The sequence below is a fragment of the Nerophis lumbriciformis genome, linkage group LG03 (assembly GCF_033978685.3).
Source record: "Nerophis lumbriciformis linkage group LG03, RoL_Nlum_v2.1, whole genome shotgun sequence".
NCBI classification, from domain to species: Eukaryota; Metazoa; Chordata; class Actinopteri; order Syngnathiformes; family Syngnathidae; genus Nerophis; species Nerophis lumbriciformis.
Window position 1 is genome coordinate 55,004,125 of NC_084550.2, and position 14,535 is coordinate 55,018,659.

Sequence of the window (14,535 nt, forward strand, 5' to 3'; positions counted from 1 at the left end):
ACAACACTGGATATTGTTCAGATAAGTTACATTTAAGATTTGATTTGATTTAGATTTGTATTAAGGATCCCCATTAGCTGGTTGCCTCAACAACCCACTAGTCTTCCTGGGGTCGACAATTCAATAAAATCACAAGTAAAAGCATATAATTATAACTACACAATACAGAAAAAATAAATAAATAAAAGCATCAATGAGAAAACAAGCAAACAATTTACAGTCACAGAATAATAATTACCATATAAATATAACTACACAATATAAAACCAAACAAATCATCAACGAGCAAACTAATTTAAAGACTCAGATAAAATATGACTTTATTTTTAAAAACCTGTTTACTTTCAATGCCGGTGAGAATTTGAGGCAGGTTATTCCAGAGCGATAAAGATCTATAAATAAAAGATTTCCGCAAAGCATTCTTCCTGGGACGAGGGAGTACAAAATGCCCCTCACTGGACGCCCTGGTATTATGATTATGTATAGTGCTACTGTGAACTATTTGGGCCATGAGAAAAGCAGTTTTACTACTACTCAACAATATAAGAGTATTAGCTGACAACCTGTTCTGCACTGTTAGCGAGGAAAGAGAAGCATGCATTTGGTTCACATTGGTTCTTAGTGAACAACCAAGAACCAGCCTTGCTGCCCTATTCTGGACAATCTGGAGTTTACTGATCTCACCACTTGCAGCAGACGCCCAGACTGTAGAACAATAGTCAAGATGACACAAGACTAAACTCTTAACAATCTGACAGATTGCACACAAAGCAACACTGGAGGTGACTATGACGTGCGCATTTTCCGCTCATGCGTACTAGGTCGCGTTGCGCCTGCGGACGGAGGGGGTGCGGGGGTCTTAAACGGTGGCATTGTTGTGTGTGGACACGGATAAGGTTAGGTGGGATTTACCCTGGATAACCTTACCCGTGTAAAAGTTTGTCCAAGGTGGGGGACCTTGAACGCTGGTTTAGTGTGGCTGGAACGCAGCTTAGGCTAAATAATTATTTGTTTAAGGGGTTATCCGGCTTAGTGTAGACATGGCCTTAGAGCAGTGGTTCTTAACCTGGGTTCGATCGAACCCTAGGGGTTCGGTGAGTCGGCCTCAGGGGTTCGGCGGAGGTCAAAACACACCCGACTCATCGTGTAAATACAAACTTCTCCCTATCGGCGTATTACGGATACGGCAACAGCTGACTGATTCGCAGGTGTGTAATTTGTTGTGAGTTTATGCACTGTGTTGGTTTTGTTGTTTGAACAAGGTGACGTTCATGCACGGTTCACACTTTAGTATGGGGAACATATTCACCATTAATTAGTTGCTTATTAACATGCAAATTAGTAACATATTGGCTCTTAACTAGTCATTATTAAGTACTTATTAATGCCTTATTCGGCATGGCCTTATTATAACCCTAACCCTCTAACCCTGACCCTAACCAAATATCTCTAAATTAAGTCTTTATTGCTTAGAATATGTTCCCCTAGTGTCCAAATAACTCTAAATTAAGTTTGTGTTACTTAGAATATGTTCCCCATACTAAAGTGTTACCAAAAACATATAACTTTGTCTTGAATTGGAAAAAAAAAACATTTTATTTTTCACTAAAGAAGGGTTCGGTGAATGCGCATATAAAACTGGTGGGGTTCGGTACCTCCAACAAGGTTAAGAACCACTGCCTTAGAGATAAGAGACTCCTCAAGTGTCCCGCCCCCCTTGATGCTGCATTCAGGAGCTGAGACAGTAGTAGTATTATATCAAGGGTGTCAGTGGGTGCCATACTTGCCAACCCTCCCGAATTTTCCGGGAGACTCCCGAAATTCAGCGCCTCCCGGGACAAATATTCTCCCGAAAATCTACCGATTTTCAGCCGGAGCTGGAGGCCACGCCCCCTCCTGCTCCATGCGGACCTGAGTGAGGACAGCCTTTTTTCACGTCCGCTTTCCCCCGATATAAACAGCGTGCCTGCCCAATCACGTTATTCCATACGAGGCGTCCGGCATACCGCCGATGAGCATGGTGCAGATGGAGAGGATCTTCTCGGCGTCCGTTTTGGCGCACACGTTGCCAAAGCCGACACTGGTCAGGCTGCTGAGGGTGAAGTAGAGGGCGGCGATGTACGAGCTGCGCACCGACGGTTCGCCGACCGTGTTGTTGACGTAGGGCATCTCCAGGCGTTTGCCCAGCTCATGGAGCCATCCTTGGGGAAGAGACGGGAGGACAACAGGGTGACAAGAACAAAATCATTCAGACTAGAGATAAATTGTATTATTATGTTTATCTTACCTAAAAATAAATATATTTATGAATTTAAAAAAAAAACCTAAATACATTTTTACTATATTTTGCTAAAAACATCAAAATTAATTGTATTATTACATCCAGCCATAGAATTATACATTAAAATAAACATATTTGGAATAATTAATTTTAAATGATGATAATAATTCATTTAAAATGACCATATTTAATTATTAAAATAATTGCTTGTTTATCAACAACTTTAGCATTTTATTCATTACATCTTGAAGCTCTTAGGTACACCTGCAGACTACAGGTGTACCTAATTCACAACTCCTCCAACACGAACATTATTGTTTTTGCACTTTTTGGCTTCTTATTAAATAACTTTTGTAACCTATTTTTATGGGCTTTCCTCTTTGTGATGTTAAGTTCCTGTTATGCGCTGCTATACAGTATATGCCTTGAGCGCTTATTTTGAAGGCGCCAAGAGCGGAAGTGATGACATGTTGTAGTGGAGCGGAGGTTTTTGAAAGAAGGTAAATAAAGTGGTCCTCGTGTAAACTGGAGCCTCCGTGTTTGTTATTTTGTAGTTTCATACAGTATAGGCGACATTTATAAACCCTCGGTTACACTTTTTTAAATAGATTCAATCTTGCACGTGGAAAGTTTAATTGAGGGCTTTAGTTGATATAACACTCCTGTCAGGAGGTGCATTAATCTAGCACAACAGCGGCGAATGGACTTCATTTATAACTTAGTAAAGGTAAGACCATAATAACGTTTTTTTTATTAAATGTGCTTTTTTGTGTGCTACAGTTTGTATGTGTAAAGTTAAAGTTAAGTTAAAGTACCAATGATTGTCACACACACACTAGGTGTATTGAAATTTGTCCTCTGCATTTGACCCATCCCTTGATCACCCCCTGGAAGGTGAGGGGAGCAGTGGGCAGCAGCGGCGCCACGCCCGGGAATAATTTTTGGTGATTTAACCCCCAATTCCAAGCCTTGATGCTGAGTGCCAAGCAGGGAAGAATGCTGGTATGAGCTTTTAAACATAACCCGTTAACTGCTGCCAATCAAATGGTGAATAAGATACTCTTTAGAGTTCATATGTTTGTAAATCTGACTGTGATGAAGTCAGTGCCTCACCAGCCATGAACCTCACCGCATGTCACTGATATATATATATATATATATATATATATATATATATATATATATATATATATATATATATATATATATATATATATATGTCTCAATAAGGTTATCCAAAAAATAGTGCTCGATACCGTAGTAGAGCGCAATATATGTATGTGTGGGAAAAAAATCACAAGACTATTTCATCTCTACAGGCCTGTTTCATGAGGGGGGGTACCCTCAATCATCAGGAGATTGAGGGTACATATATAGGTTATATATATATATATATATATATATATGAAATACTTGACTTGGTGAATTCTAGCTGTAAATATACTCCTCCCCTCTTAACCACGCCCCCCCACCTCCCGAAATCGGAGGTCTCAAGGTTGGCAGGTATGGAGGAGGGAGACCTTAAACGCTGGTTTAGTGTGGCTGAAACGAAGCTTAGGCTAAATAATTATTCGTTTAAGGGGTTATCCGGCTTAGTGTAGACATGGCCTTAGAGATAAGAGGCTCCTCAAGTGTCCCACCCCCCTTGATGCTGCATTCAGGAGCTGAGACAATAGTAGTATTATACCCCCCCCCCCCCCCCCCCCCCCCCCCCCCCCGCGCCCTACATATATGCAGATGCGCACACTTTCGTCACCCTTTGGCATGGCCTCTTGTTTAGCCTTTACGTGCCAAAGCAATTAGTTATGTTAATTGCCGGCGCCCATCTCCGTCAATGGAAGGCAAGGCAGCACCGCTGGATGCTTGGCCGGGAGCCATACTGCGAGCCGCCATGACGTCACCCAAACCGGGCACCCAATCACAGAGCGCAGGAGAGCGTGTGGGGAAGAAAAAAATATGGGCGGGGCTTAAGGCGAGAGGCAAAGGACTGGGGAAGGGGTGCGCGAGCTCAGAGGCTGCGAAGCGCGCGCGCGGAGGAGGACGCACAGCGAGAGAGGACATAATAATAACAACACGCCGAGGAGGAGGAAGACATTTAAGACGACCTTGAAGTAAATGTGCGTCGATTTGAAGTCGCCGTTGCCTTCCATCTGGCCGCCATCTGGCCTCGCGTTTGCGGGAAATGCGAGCTCATGCGTGACACGTGAGGGAGAGACAAAAAGGAGAGGCGACGAAGTGCAGCTCGACTTTCTCACCGGACTTTGACGTGTGGACTCTACTAGAGAGGAGGTAGGACAGTAGACAGCTTTGCGTACATGTTAGAGTGTGTGTGTGTGTGTTGTGTGTGTGTGTGTTGTGTGTGTGTGTGTGTGTGTGTGTGTGTGTGTGCGCGCGTGCGCGCGTGTGTGTGTGTGCGTGTGTGCGTGTGTGTACGTGTTAAATTCCCCGTGCTGTGCAGATGGTCATGGCTCATCCCGTCCTCTTTATCCCTCCATCCTTGTCGTCTGAGCCAATGAGGACTTCATGCACACACTGTATATTCCACATAGCAAGTAAGGGGAATAGAAACCATCAGTTCCAGTGTCAACCTGTTGTCATCACTTTTTTTTTTTTTCATCTTTAACGGTCATGCAAGTGTAAAAAGAAGCTGTGAAATAGAGGTACAGTTCAGCGAAAACTAATATAGGGGGATAATGGGAGAGAGTGGTTTGCGTTCCTGTTTTTTTTTAAACATTGGTATTTTTTGCACTCGTGTGGCGGTACAAAGGAGCTAAATAATCTTAGGGTACATTAAACATGTGTTTCTTATTGCAAGTTTGTCCTTAAATAAAACAGTGAGCATACAAGACAACTTGTCTTTTAGTAGTAAGTAAGCAAACAAAGGCTCCTAATTTAGCTGCTGACATATGCAGTAACATATTGTGTCATTTATCATTCTATTATTTTGTCAAAATTATGTACAGGTAGTAGAAAATGTATTATTGATCTACTTGTTCATTTACTGTTAATATATGCTTACTTTCTCTTTTAACATGTTCTATCTACACTTCTGTTCAAATGTAATACCGGTAATCACTTATTCTTCTGTTGTTTGACACTTTACATTAGTTTTGGATGATACCACAAATTTGGGTATCAATCCGATACCAAGTCGTTACAGGATCATACATTGGTCATATTCAAAGTCCTCATGTGTCCAAGGAAATATTTCCTGAGTTTATAAACATAATATGTATATTTTTTTTAAACGAAATAAGATGTTGTGATGCCAAAAAATATCAACGTAATCATAGTAGTATCGACTTCCTGTACTTGATATCATTACAGTGGATGTTAGCTGTAGATCCACCAATGGCATTTTTTTACATTTTGACGCCGGTGAGCTACGGTGTGTAGTGAAGCATGTTTAGCTATTCCTCGTCCTGCAGGGATGATACTTGTAATTAACTTACTTTATTTGTCGTCATGGAGGTGAGGATTAGTGATTTAGAAGTAGCTAAAACACTGCCGACCGCGGCTGGACTTTAGCCGCTAGCTAGATAGCCATGTCTTAAAGCACCTCTTCCTGTGGGTGTTTTGGTGTTATAACTTCCCCTTTATCGTTAGTTTTTAAGCCAAAATGCGTCCATTCTCCCTTTTCTGTCTACACACTGTGTCTGCTTGTAAGTACTCTGTGATTGTGCGCTGCCGAACGTGCTCGGGCGGGGGGCGGACCGGTACTTTTCAGAGGCGGTATAGTACTGAATATGATTCATTAGTATTAGGGTACTATACTAATACCAGTATATCGTACAACCCTACAGCAGAGTGAAAACAAGTTGCCTATGTATTGAAGCTATTATCATATATAACTTATTTATGACAACAAAAGATTTAAAACGTTTGCGTATGAATAGATATGATCAAAATAGCATCAATCTCACGGAGATTCCCGAGTCATTTTGAGAGATAATGAGCAAGCCGGTCACGTAATCTGTGACCTAGTGCGACGAACCCCAGATCCCATTCCCATCAACAACGATGCTTATCACACGGACTTTGCGAAAGCCAACAACGGTTGTTTTGGTAAAAATTATGATCCAGGACCTTATATTTTTGAACCCGAACATAAAGATGACAAGTAATACATTTTAGAAGCCAAAAGCTAAACAGATGTAGCTTTATTGAGACACTATAGCATCAGCAGCATGGCTAGGTGCATAGAAACTAACCATTATAAAACAAACACTAAAACAATCACAATACTCATGGAGGGCTAAAAAAAATTCCTGCCTTTTTGGGTCTTTTTCGCCATCTCGGGGATGTGAAAATCTACCAGCCACATTTGTCTACTAGCAGGTGAGAGATGCATGAATTATAATCTAGAATTTACTTTTAGCCGCTAAAATAGTCTGTCTGTGTTGGCGCTTGTAATAACAATATCAATCATATTTGGTTAATATTCAGGTGATGACATGTAAATAGAATATTGTTGGTGGTTTCTGGATGTTTTTTAGAGAGTATAATGGCCGCCACATCTGTTGATTCAATTGTTAGCTATTTATTTTACGATTTTGAATGCATAAAAAAGCCAAGCGTATGTTTCCTTGTCTTACATAAAGATTGTGAATGATAAACAGCACATCTCTTTCCAAATTTTGCATATACCCATTATGACTGATCTGATAATATGGTCAGAGTGCAGTATTGTTCCCATTGTGATATCAATCACAATGGGAAGGTATTCGGAGCGGAATTTTCAAAATGACCGACTGAATTTGTGTTTTCACATACTTTGCAGATTGTAAATACAATTGAATATGGTGTAATTGATACAATGAAACATAATTAAGCATATAAGGTCAACTTGTTTTTCCATTCTACTGGTACTTTAAAGGGAGCCTATTATGCAAAACCAACTTTTCTTACCCATTTTTACCTGTTTTCGTGTATTTGGGGTCTCCATAAGTCCCGGAAATTTGCAGTCAAACCATGGAAACATGACGGAGATATTTTTTAATTATTAATATTGCCTTCCCTCATACTTGGGGAACGAGCCGTTTGGAATTTGCCCCATTAGTGGCGTTTTTGCCATTGGTAACATTAGCAGATATATGGTAGAGATTTACCCAAAATGCTTTGCGCAAGTCCACTATTGTAGTCCGACGCTCCAGTTCAGTAGTTCTCAAACCTCAGAAAACACTGTCCAAGTACCACCAAAATGACCAACATTAAAACACAGTAGTGTCGTAGATCTAAGTATTTATTAAAAACAAGGCAGATGTTTTATTTAACAATTATATTTAACATTTTTGGCCACTGTAACATTACACACAGTTTGAAGAGTAACACTGTGTTTCAATATTTGAATACGTGATTATTTTTGCGTAACACCAGACGCAGCCTGCACACTATTCAGTTCATTTTTGAACAGCCATGTTTATAGTAAAATGTAAGTGTGATTTAAAATGTTAACAAACTGCTCTAGTCAATAATCTGTGATCAATCACAGATTTATTACTGGTTTGCGTAATTTAAAATAACTTAAAAAGAGAGCCCAACATGATTTAAAATGTTAACAAACTGCTCTAGTCAATAATCTGTGATCAATCACAGATTTATTACTGGTTTGCGTAATTTAAAATAACTTAAAAAGAGAGCCCAGCATTTGTAATGTTGTACTTGAATTTACGTCATTTATTTGTTCAAAAATGATGTAAAGGAGCATGTCCAATTAATCTGCGTATAAATTAATGTGCTCTCTTTTGTGATTAATCACATGAATTAACTCAGTATTTTTGACAGCCCTACTTTAAACTGGTATGGCTGTTAACAGCTAAAGACTAAACATACAAATACAATAAAACTGCTAAGCCCAATTATGATGGACAAGTAAATATGGGGAAGTGAAGATGGAATTTTTTATCGCCTTAGCTATATGATACTGGTATCATACAACTAGAAAACACAAGTTCAAAACAAAAAGCAACACTTTAGTGCAGTGATTCTCAAACTGTAGTACGTGTACCACTATTGGTACGGAGGCTCCATTTAGGGGTGGGTCAAAGAATCAGCTGATTAAATATTCGAACACAGTGTTACTGTTCAAACTTTGTGTAATGTCACAGTGGCCAAAAATAATAAATATACGTGTTAAATAAAACCTCAGCCTTTTTTTAAACGAATACACAGGCCTACTACGCTACTGTATTTTAATGTTGGTCATTACAGTGGTACTTGGAGAGACAAGATTTTTCTGAGGTAGTAAAAAAAAGTTTAAGAACCACTGCTGTAGTGCATCCTTGCTCACCGTGCTGAAGTCTTTAAGGCTATGATGCATCCTCCCAAGTCCAGCCGGATCCTCAAAGTATTTTTCCAGAAAATGCTAGTCAAATTCCCAAATGTATGACATTAAGACTATTGGAATTTAGAGAGTCCGCCGTTTCCCTTTTGAACTTTACCGGTCGCACCCGAGCGTCATTTAAAACATACATTTACAATTGCAGCTTTGCTCCGTGTCTCTCCCTACTCTGCATGCACACTTTCCTCTTCTTCCCCAAGCGACCATCAAACACCCAAGAAAAGCACTTCAGCTGTCACTTCCGCCAATAGCACATCACTTTTATTTTCCCACATGGCGAGCAGAGCAGACGAAAGTAGCGAAAGGGGGAAAAAAGACATGTGCATCTGTTGTACAGACATTTGGACTTTAGAGGCGATATGGCCTAAAAATCTATATCGCAATAAATATTATAGTTTTAAATAGGGATGTCCGATAATATCAGACTGCCAATATTATCGGCCGATAAATGCTTTAAAATGTAATATCGGAAATTATCGGTATCGGTTTCAAAAAGTACAATTTATGACTTTTTAAAACGCCGCTGTGTACACGGACATAGGGAGAAGTACAGAGCGCCAATAAACCTTAAAGGCACTTCCTTTGCGTGCCGGCGCAGTCACATAATATCTACGGCTTTTAACACACAAGTGAATGCAAGTCATACTTGGTCAACAGCCTTACAGGTCACACTGAGGGTGGCCGTATAAACAACTTTAACACTGTTATAAATATGTGCCACACTGTGAACCCACACCAAACATGAATGACAAACACATTTCGGGAGAACATCCGCACCGTAACACAACATAAACACAACAGAACAAATACCCAGAACCCCTTGCAGCACTAACTCTCCCGGGACGCTATAATATATATGAATTGTGGTTTGAAGTGAACGCACAACATTGACTTACCGTATTTTCCGCACTATAAGGCGCACCTAAAAACCACAATTTTTCTCAAAAGCTGACAGTGCGCCTAATAACCCGGTGCGCTTTATTACGATTCATTTTCATAAAGTTTCGGTCTCGCAACTTCGGTAAACAGCCGCCATCTTTTTTCCCGGTAGAACAGGAAGCGCTTCTTCTTCTACGCAAGCAACCGCCAAGGAAAGCACCCGCCCCCATAGAACAGGAAGCGCTTCACCCGCCCCCGGAAGAAGAAGAAAAAACGCGCGGATATCACCGTACGTTTCATTTCCTGTTTACATCTGTAAAGACCACAAAATGGCTCCTACTACGCGACAAGGATCCGGATCATAAAAAGACGCAATCTCTCCATCCGCACACGGATTACTACCGTATTTCACAGCAACTGATATTCCTGTGAACTGCACTGTGGAACGGGAGCACGTACGGTGAATATTCGCACCACAGGGAATGAGGAGTCATCCTTCACTGTGGTTCTAGCTTGCCATGCTAACTTCCACCCATCCAAAAGAGACCTTTCCAGCCGGCGTCATCATAAAAGCTAACTCGAAGGGATGGATGGATGAAGAAAAGATGAGCGAGTGGTTAAGGGAAGTTTACGCGAAGAGGCCGGGTGGCTTTTTTCACACAGCTCCGAAGGCGAACACACCTTCACTAAGACGGGCAGATAGCGCCGGTCGACATACGCCAACATCTGCCAGTGGATCGTAAATGCCTGGGCAGATAGTTTCGGTCACAACTGTGGTCCGAGCTTTCCGGAAGGCAGGATTCACAGAACTGCTGCACAACAACAGCGACACTGACTCCCGATGACTTCTACGAGACGGAACCGGCCATTTTTGGATCCCACGCTTGCGCAACTTTTCAATTCGGACACCGAAGACGAAGAATTCGAAGGATTTACGAATGAAGAATAACTTCAGAAGGTGAGCGCTATGTTTATTTTGTGTGTTGTGACATTAACGTTCGAGCAACATTATGTTGCTATTTATTGCTCTACACCATTTTGAATTTTACTATGTTTGTGATTGCACATTTGCGTACATTTTGGGACAGAGTTGTTAGAACGCTGGTTTTCAATATATTATTAAAGTTTGACTGAACTATCTGACTGTTTTTTTGACATTCACTTTAGCGCAGCGTTTTTTTGACATTCACTTTAGCGCAGCGTAGGCGCGGCTTTTAGTCCGGGGCGGCTTATTGGTGGACAAAATTATGAAATATGTAATTCATAGAAGGTGCGGCTAATAATCCGGTGCGCCTTATAGTGCGGAAAATACGGTATATTGCATTGCATACTTATATTCATACTTACTCTGGAACAATCTCCCTCTCCATGTGAGACAGGCCCCTTCTTTGGCTACTTTTAAGACCCTTCTTAAAACCCATTTTTATTCACTGGCTTTTAACCCAGCATGAGACTTTAAACTGTTTATAACTGTTTTTAACTTTTTAACTGCTTTTTATCTAACAAATTGTTCTTAGGGTAATTTGTATTTGCTTTTTCAATGTGTATTTTACTTCTGTTTTAAATGTTATTTTTTAGTCTGTCCTTTGCCTCTATTTCTTTGTGGTGTACAGCTCTTTGTTCTTCAACTGTGGTTGTTTTTAAAGGGCTTTATAAATAAAGTTGGTATGGTATGGTTTATGACCCGATACAAACAGCCTTCCCTAGTCATGGCGCAAAACAAAAAATGCAACCAACACAAAATGTCAACACACATGGTCACACAAAACACAACCTGCTCATTGAACTATGTGGATATTATTTTAAAAAATCCATGCTCCATAAAAAAAACATCCATTTAAATCCATTACAACGCTTGACGGGAAAAATACAAAACACTCTTTCCACTCTTATCCATGTTTTAGCTGATCGATATTTCTAAATGATTACAACACTTTAAGGAGGTTGTCACGGAAGTAAACAAGGTAGGAGTCAAACTTTCACATACCGTATTTTTCGGAGTATAAGTCGCACCGGGGTATAAGTCGCACCTGCCAAAAATGCATAATAAAGAAGGAAAAAAACATATATAAATCGCACTGGAGCCCGGCCAAACTATGAAAAAAAAGTCGACTTATAGTCCGAAAAATACGGTACTCTTAATCACCAATTATATAAATTATTAATTATATATGCATTATATTAATATTATATGTACACATATGTACACTGAACAAAAAATATAAACGCTACATATTTGTTTTTGCTCCCATTTTTCTTGAGTTGAACTCAAAGATCTACAACTTTTACTATATACACAAAAGACCTATTCCTCTCAAATATTGTTCAGACATGTCTCTAAAGCTGTGTTCATGAACATTTCTTCTTTGCCAAGATAATCCATCCCACCTGACAGGTGTGGCATATCAAGGTGCTGCGGCCACAAATATTGAATATACTTGTTAAATAAAACATCTGCCTTGTTTTTTATGAATATTTAAGCCTACTACGCTACTGTATTTTATTGTTGGTCATTATGGCGATACTTGAAAAGCTAAGTGTTTTCTGAGGTGGTACTTGGTTAAAAAAAATGTTGAGAACATTTATCTTGTATATCCTCTATATGGCGCAACCCTAGTATGATGCTATTTGTGCATTTTTAAAAGGATTTGGGGTTGTTGTGTTTTTGCACAAAGATTGGAGGTGGTGTGTGTAGGTAGAGGTTGGAGTAGATAGAGAAAACACAAGAGACCTGGCTAGTGTCAAGCTGGGCCTGTTCATCATGGAGATAGGAGTGCCGAACTGTCGGCTGAACCAGAGACCGCCGTCTGGCCTGCTGGCCAACGTCACGCACCTGACAGCATCAGCCTGTGAGGCTGCATGGAATGGGAACTCGCCGGGGCTAAAATCACACATAACATAGTCAACTGTGCTATTGTTGTGCTGTACTGAGCGGAATTTTGCTTCCCGGTTGTGCAGTTACAGAGTTTCATGGTGGAGGTGGGTCTTCAGGAATCTTGTAGCACAGCTGCTTTAGACAGTAAACAGAGCAACAGTTTTTTGGGCTTCCCACAGTAACAGCCTCCACAGAGGATCGCTTATGTTAGTCCATCTCGACTACAGGCGCCATTATGAAAAAGCTAGAAAAGCAAGTTTTTTGATACTGATGCTATTCAAATGACAAAAATACTGTGAGAAATCCTTGAATTTAACAACGTTATTTTATTGTACGTTCACTTTGCAGTGGTGCATCATACTGATGGATTTACAACACGTTCGAGCTGTGTCCCAGAAGTTTGACAGCCACAAGCGAACAAATGCGTCCTACACGCAGTGTAGTGTTCTCAATAGCGAGGTAGCGGCTGATGTCCCTCCAAAGTGCAGTCAGCGATGCTTACCTCAACAAAAACATTATCACTGGAGGATGAGAACAGTTAACATGCTGCAGTAGACACCGTAGGAGGCTACAATAAGCCATGCTAACCGTTAAGCTAGCGCTTTTGGACGTATACAAAGGTGGACGGATCAATATAAATGCTGATACTACAGTGATTATGTCAATATTGTTTCATTATCACAAAATCTTTTGTCGTTCTTGTTATTGTTTACAAACTTAGAAAATAAGTCGCTGGACACAGGAGGACTTAAAGGGGAAAAAACCAAATGATTTAAATCAGAGCCAATAATAGGAAATGATTGATATTATTACACCGCCATCCTGTGTTTTTGTCTGGTTTACGAGCAGACAAGCATGTTTGGCAGCGCACAACCACAGAGTACTTACAAGCAGACACAGTGTGTGGACAGAAAAGGGAGAACGGACGCATTTTGGCTTGAAAACTAAAGATAAAGGTGAAGTTATAACACTGAAACGCCCTCAGGAAGAGGTGCTTTAAGACATGACTAGTTAGGTAACGGCTAAAGTCCAGCCCCAGGCTGCAGTGTTTTAGCTACTTCTAAATCACTAATCCTCGCCTCCATGATGACAAATAAAGTAAGTTTCTTACAAGTATCATCCCTGCAGGACGAGGAATAGCTGAACATGTTTCACTACACACCCAAAATGTCAACAAACACCATTCAGTCTACACCTGACATCCACTGTAATGGTACCAAGTACAAGACCGTATCTACTCGATACTAATATGATTACGTCGATATTTTTTGGCATCACAACATCTTATTTTGTTTTTTTTTAAATGTATATTATGTTTATAAACTCAGGAAATATGTCCCTGGATACATGAAGACTTTGAATATGACCAATGTACGATCCTGTAACTACTTGGTATCGGATCAATACCCAAATTTGTGGAATCATCCAAAACTAATGTAAAGCATCCAAACAACAGAAGAATAAATGATTATTACATTTTAACAGAAGTGTAGATAGAACATGTTGAAAGAAAAAGTAAGCAGATATTAACAGTAAATTAACAAGTAGATTAATAAAGAATTTTCTACCACATGTCTTAATAATTTTGACAAAATAAGAGAATGATAAATGACACAATATGTTACTGCAGATGTCAGCAGCTAAATTAGGAACCTTTGTTTGATTACTTACTACTAAAAGACAATTTGTCTTGTATGTTCACTATTTTATTTAACTTGCAATAAGAAACATATGTTTAACGTACCGTAAGATTTTTTGTTATAATAAAGCCAATAATGCAATTTTTTGTGGTCCCCTTTATTTAAAAAAAGTATCGAAAAGTACTAAAAGTATCGAAATAATTTTGCTACTGGTACTGGTACCAAAATATTGGTATCGGGACAACACTAATATATATATATATATATATATATATATATATATATATATATATACATATTGTATTGCTTTTGACAATGAAAAATACAAAAATGGAATGGCCCCCACATGCTTACATTTTTCAGTGTGCGGCCGTCAGTGGAAGAAGTTTGGACATGCCTGGTATAATGCATCATTTCTCTGGCAGTGCCTTTGCAAAACAGCTTTTTCAATCCTTTCAGTGTATCTGCTTTTGTGTACTTGTTGAACTTTGCTTGCTGTCAGCTTTTTTCTTTCACTCCC

General features: G+C 39.8%; 1 protein-coding gene across 2 annotated transcripts in view; it reads left to right on the forward strand.

The window, feature by feature from the left end:
• The window catches only part of cbfa2t2 (CBFA2/RUNX1 partner transcriptional co-repressor 2), a 162,216-nt gene that overhangs the window by 99,382 nt on the left and 48,299 nt on the right, over positions 1-14,535 (forward strand). The window contains exon 1 of one of the 2 annotated variants that reach the window (XM_061939613.2): positions 4,277-4,570. The exons of the other annotated variant lie outside the window; for it this stretch is intronic. The gene's annotated coding sequence lies outside the window, so the exon portion shown is untranslated. Of the gene's footprint in view, positions 1-4,276; positions 4,571-14,535 lie in introns of those variants that run through there. 2 annotated transcript variants of the gene reach the window in all.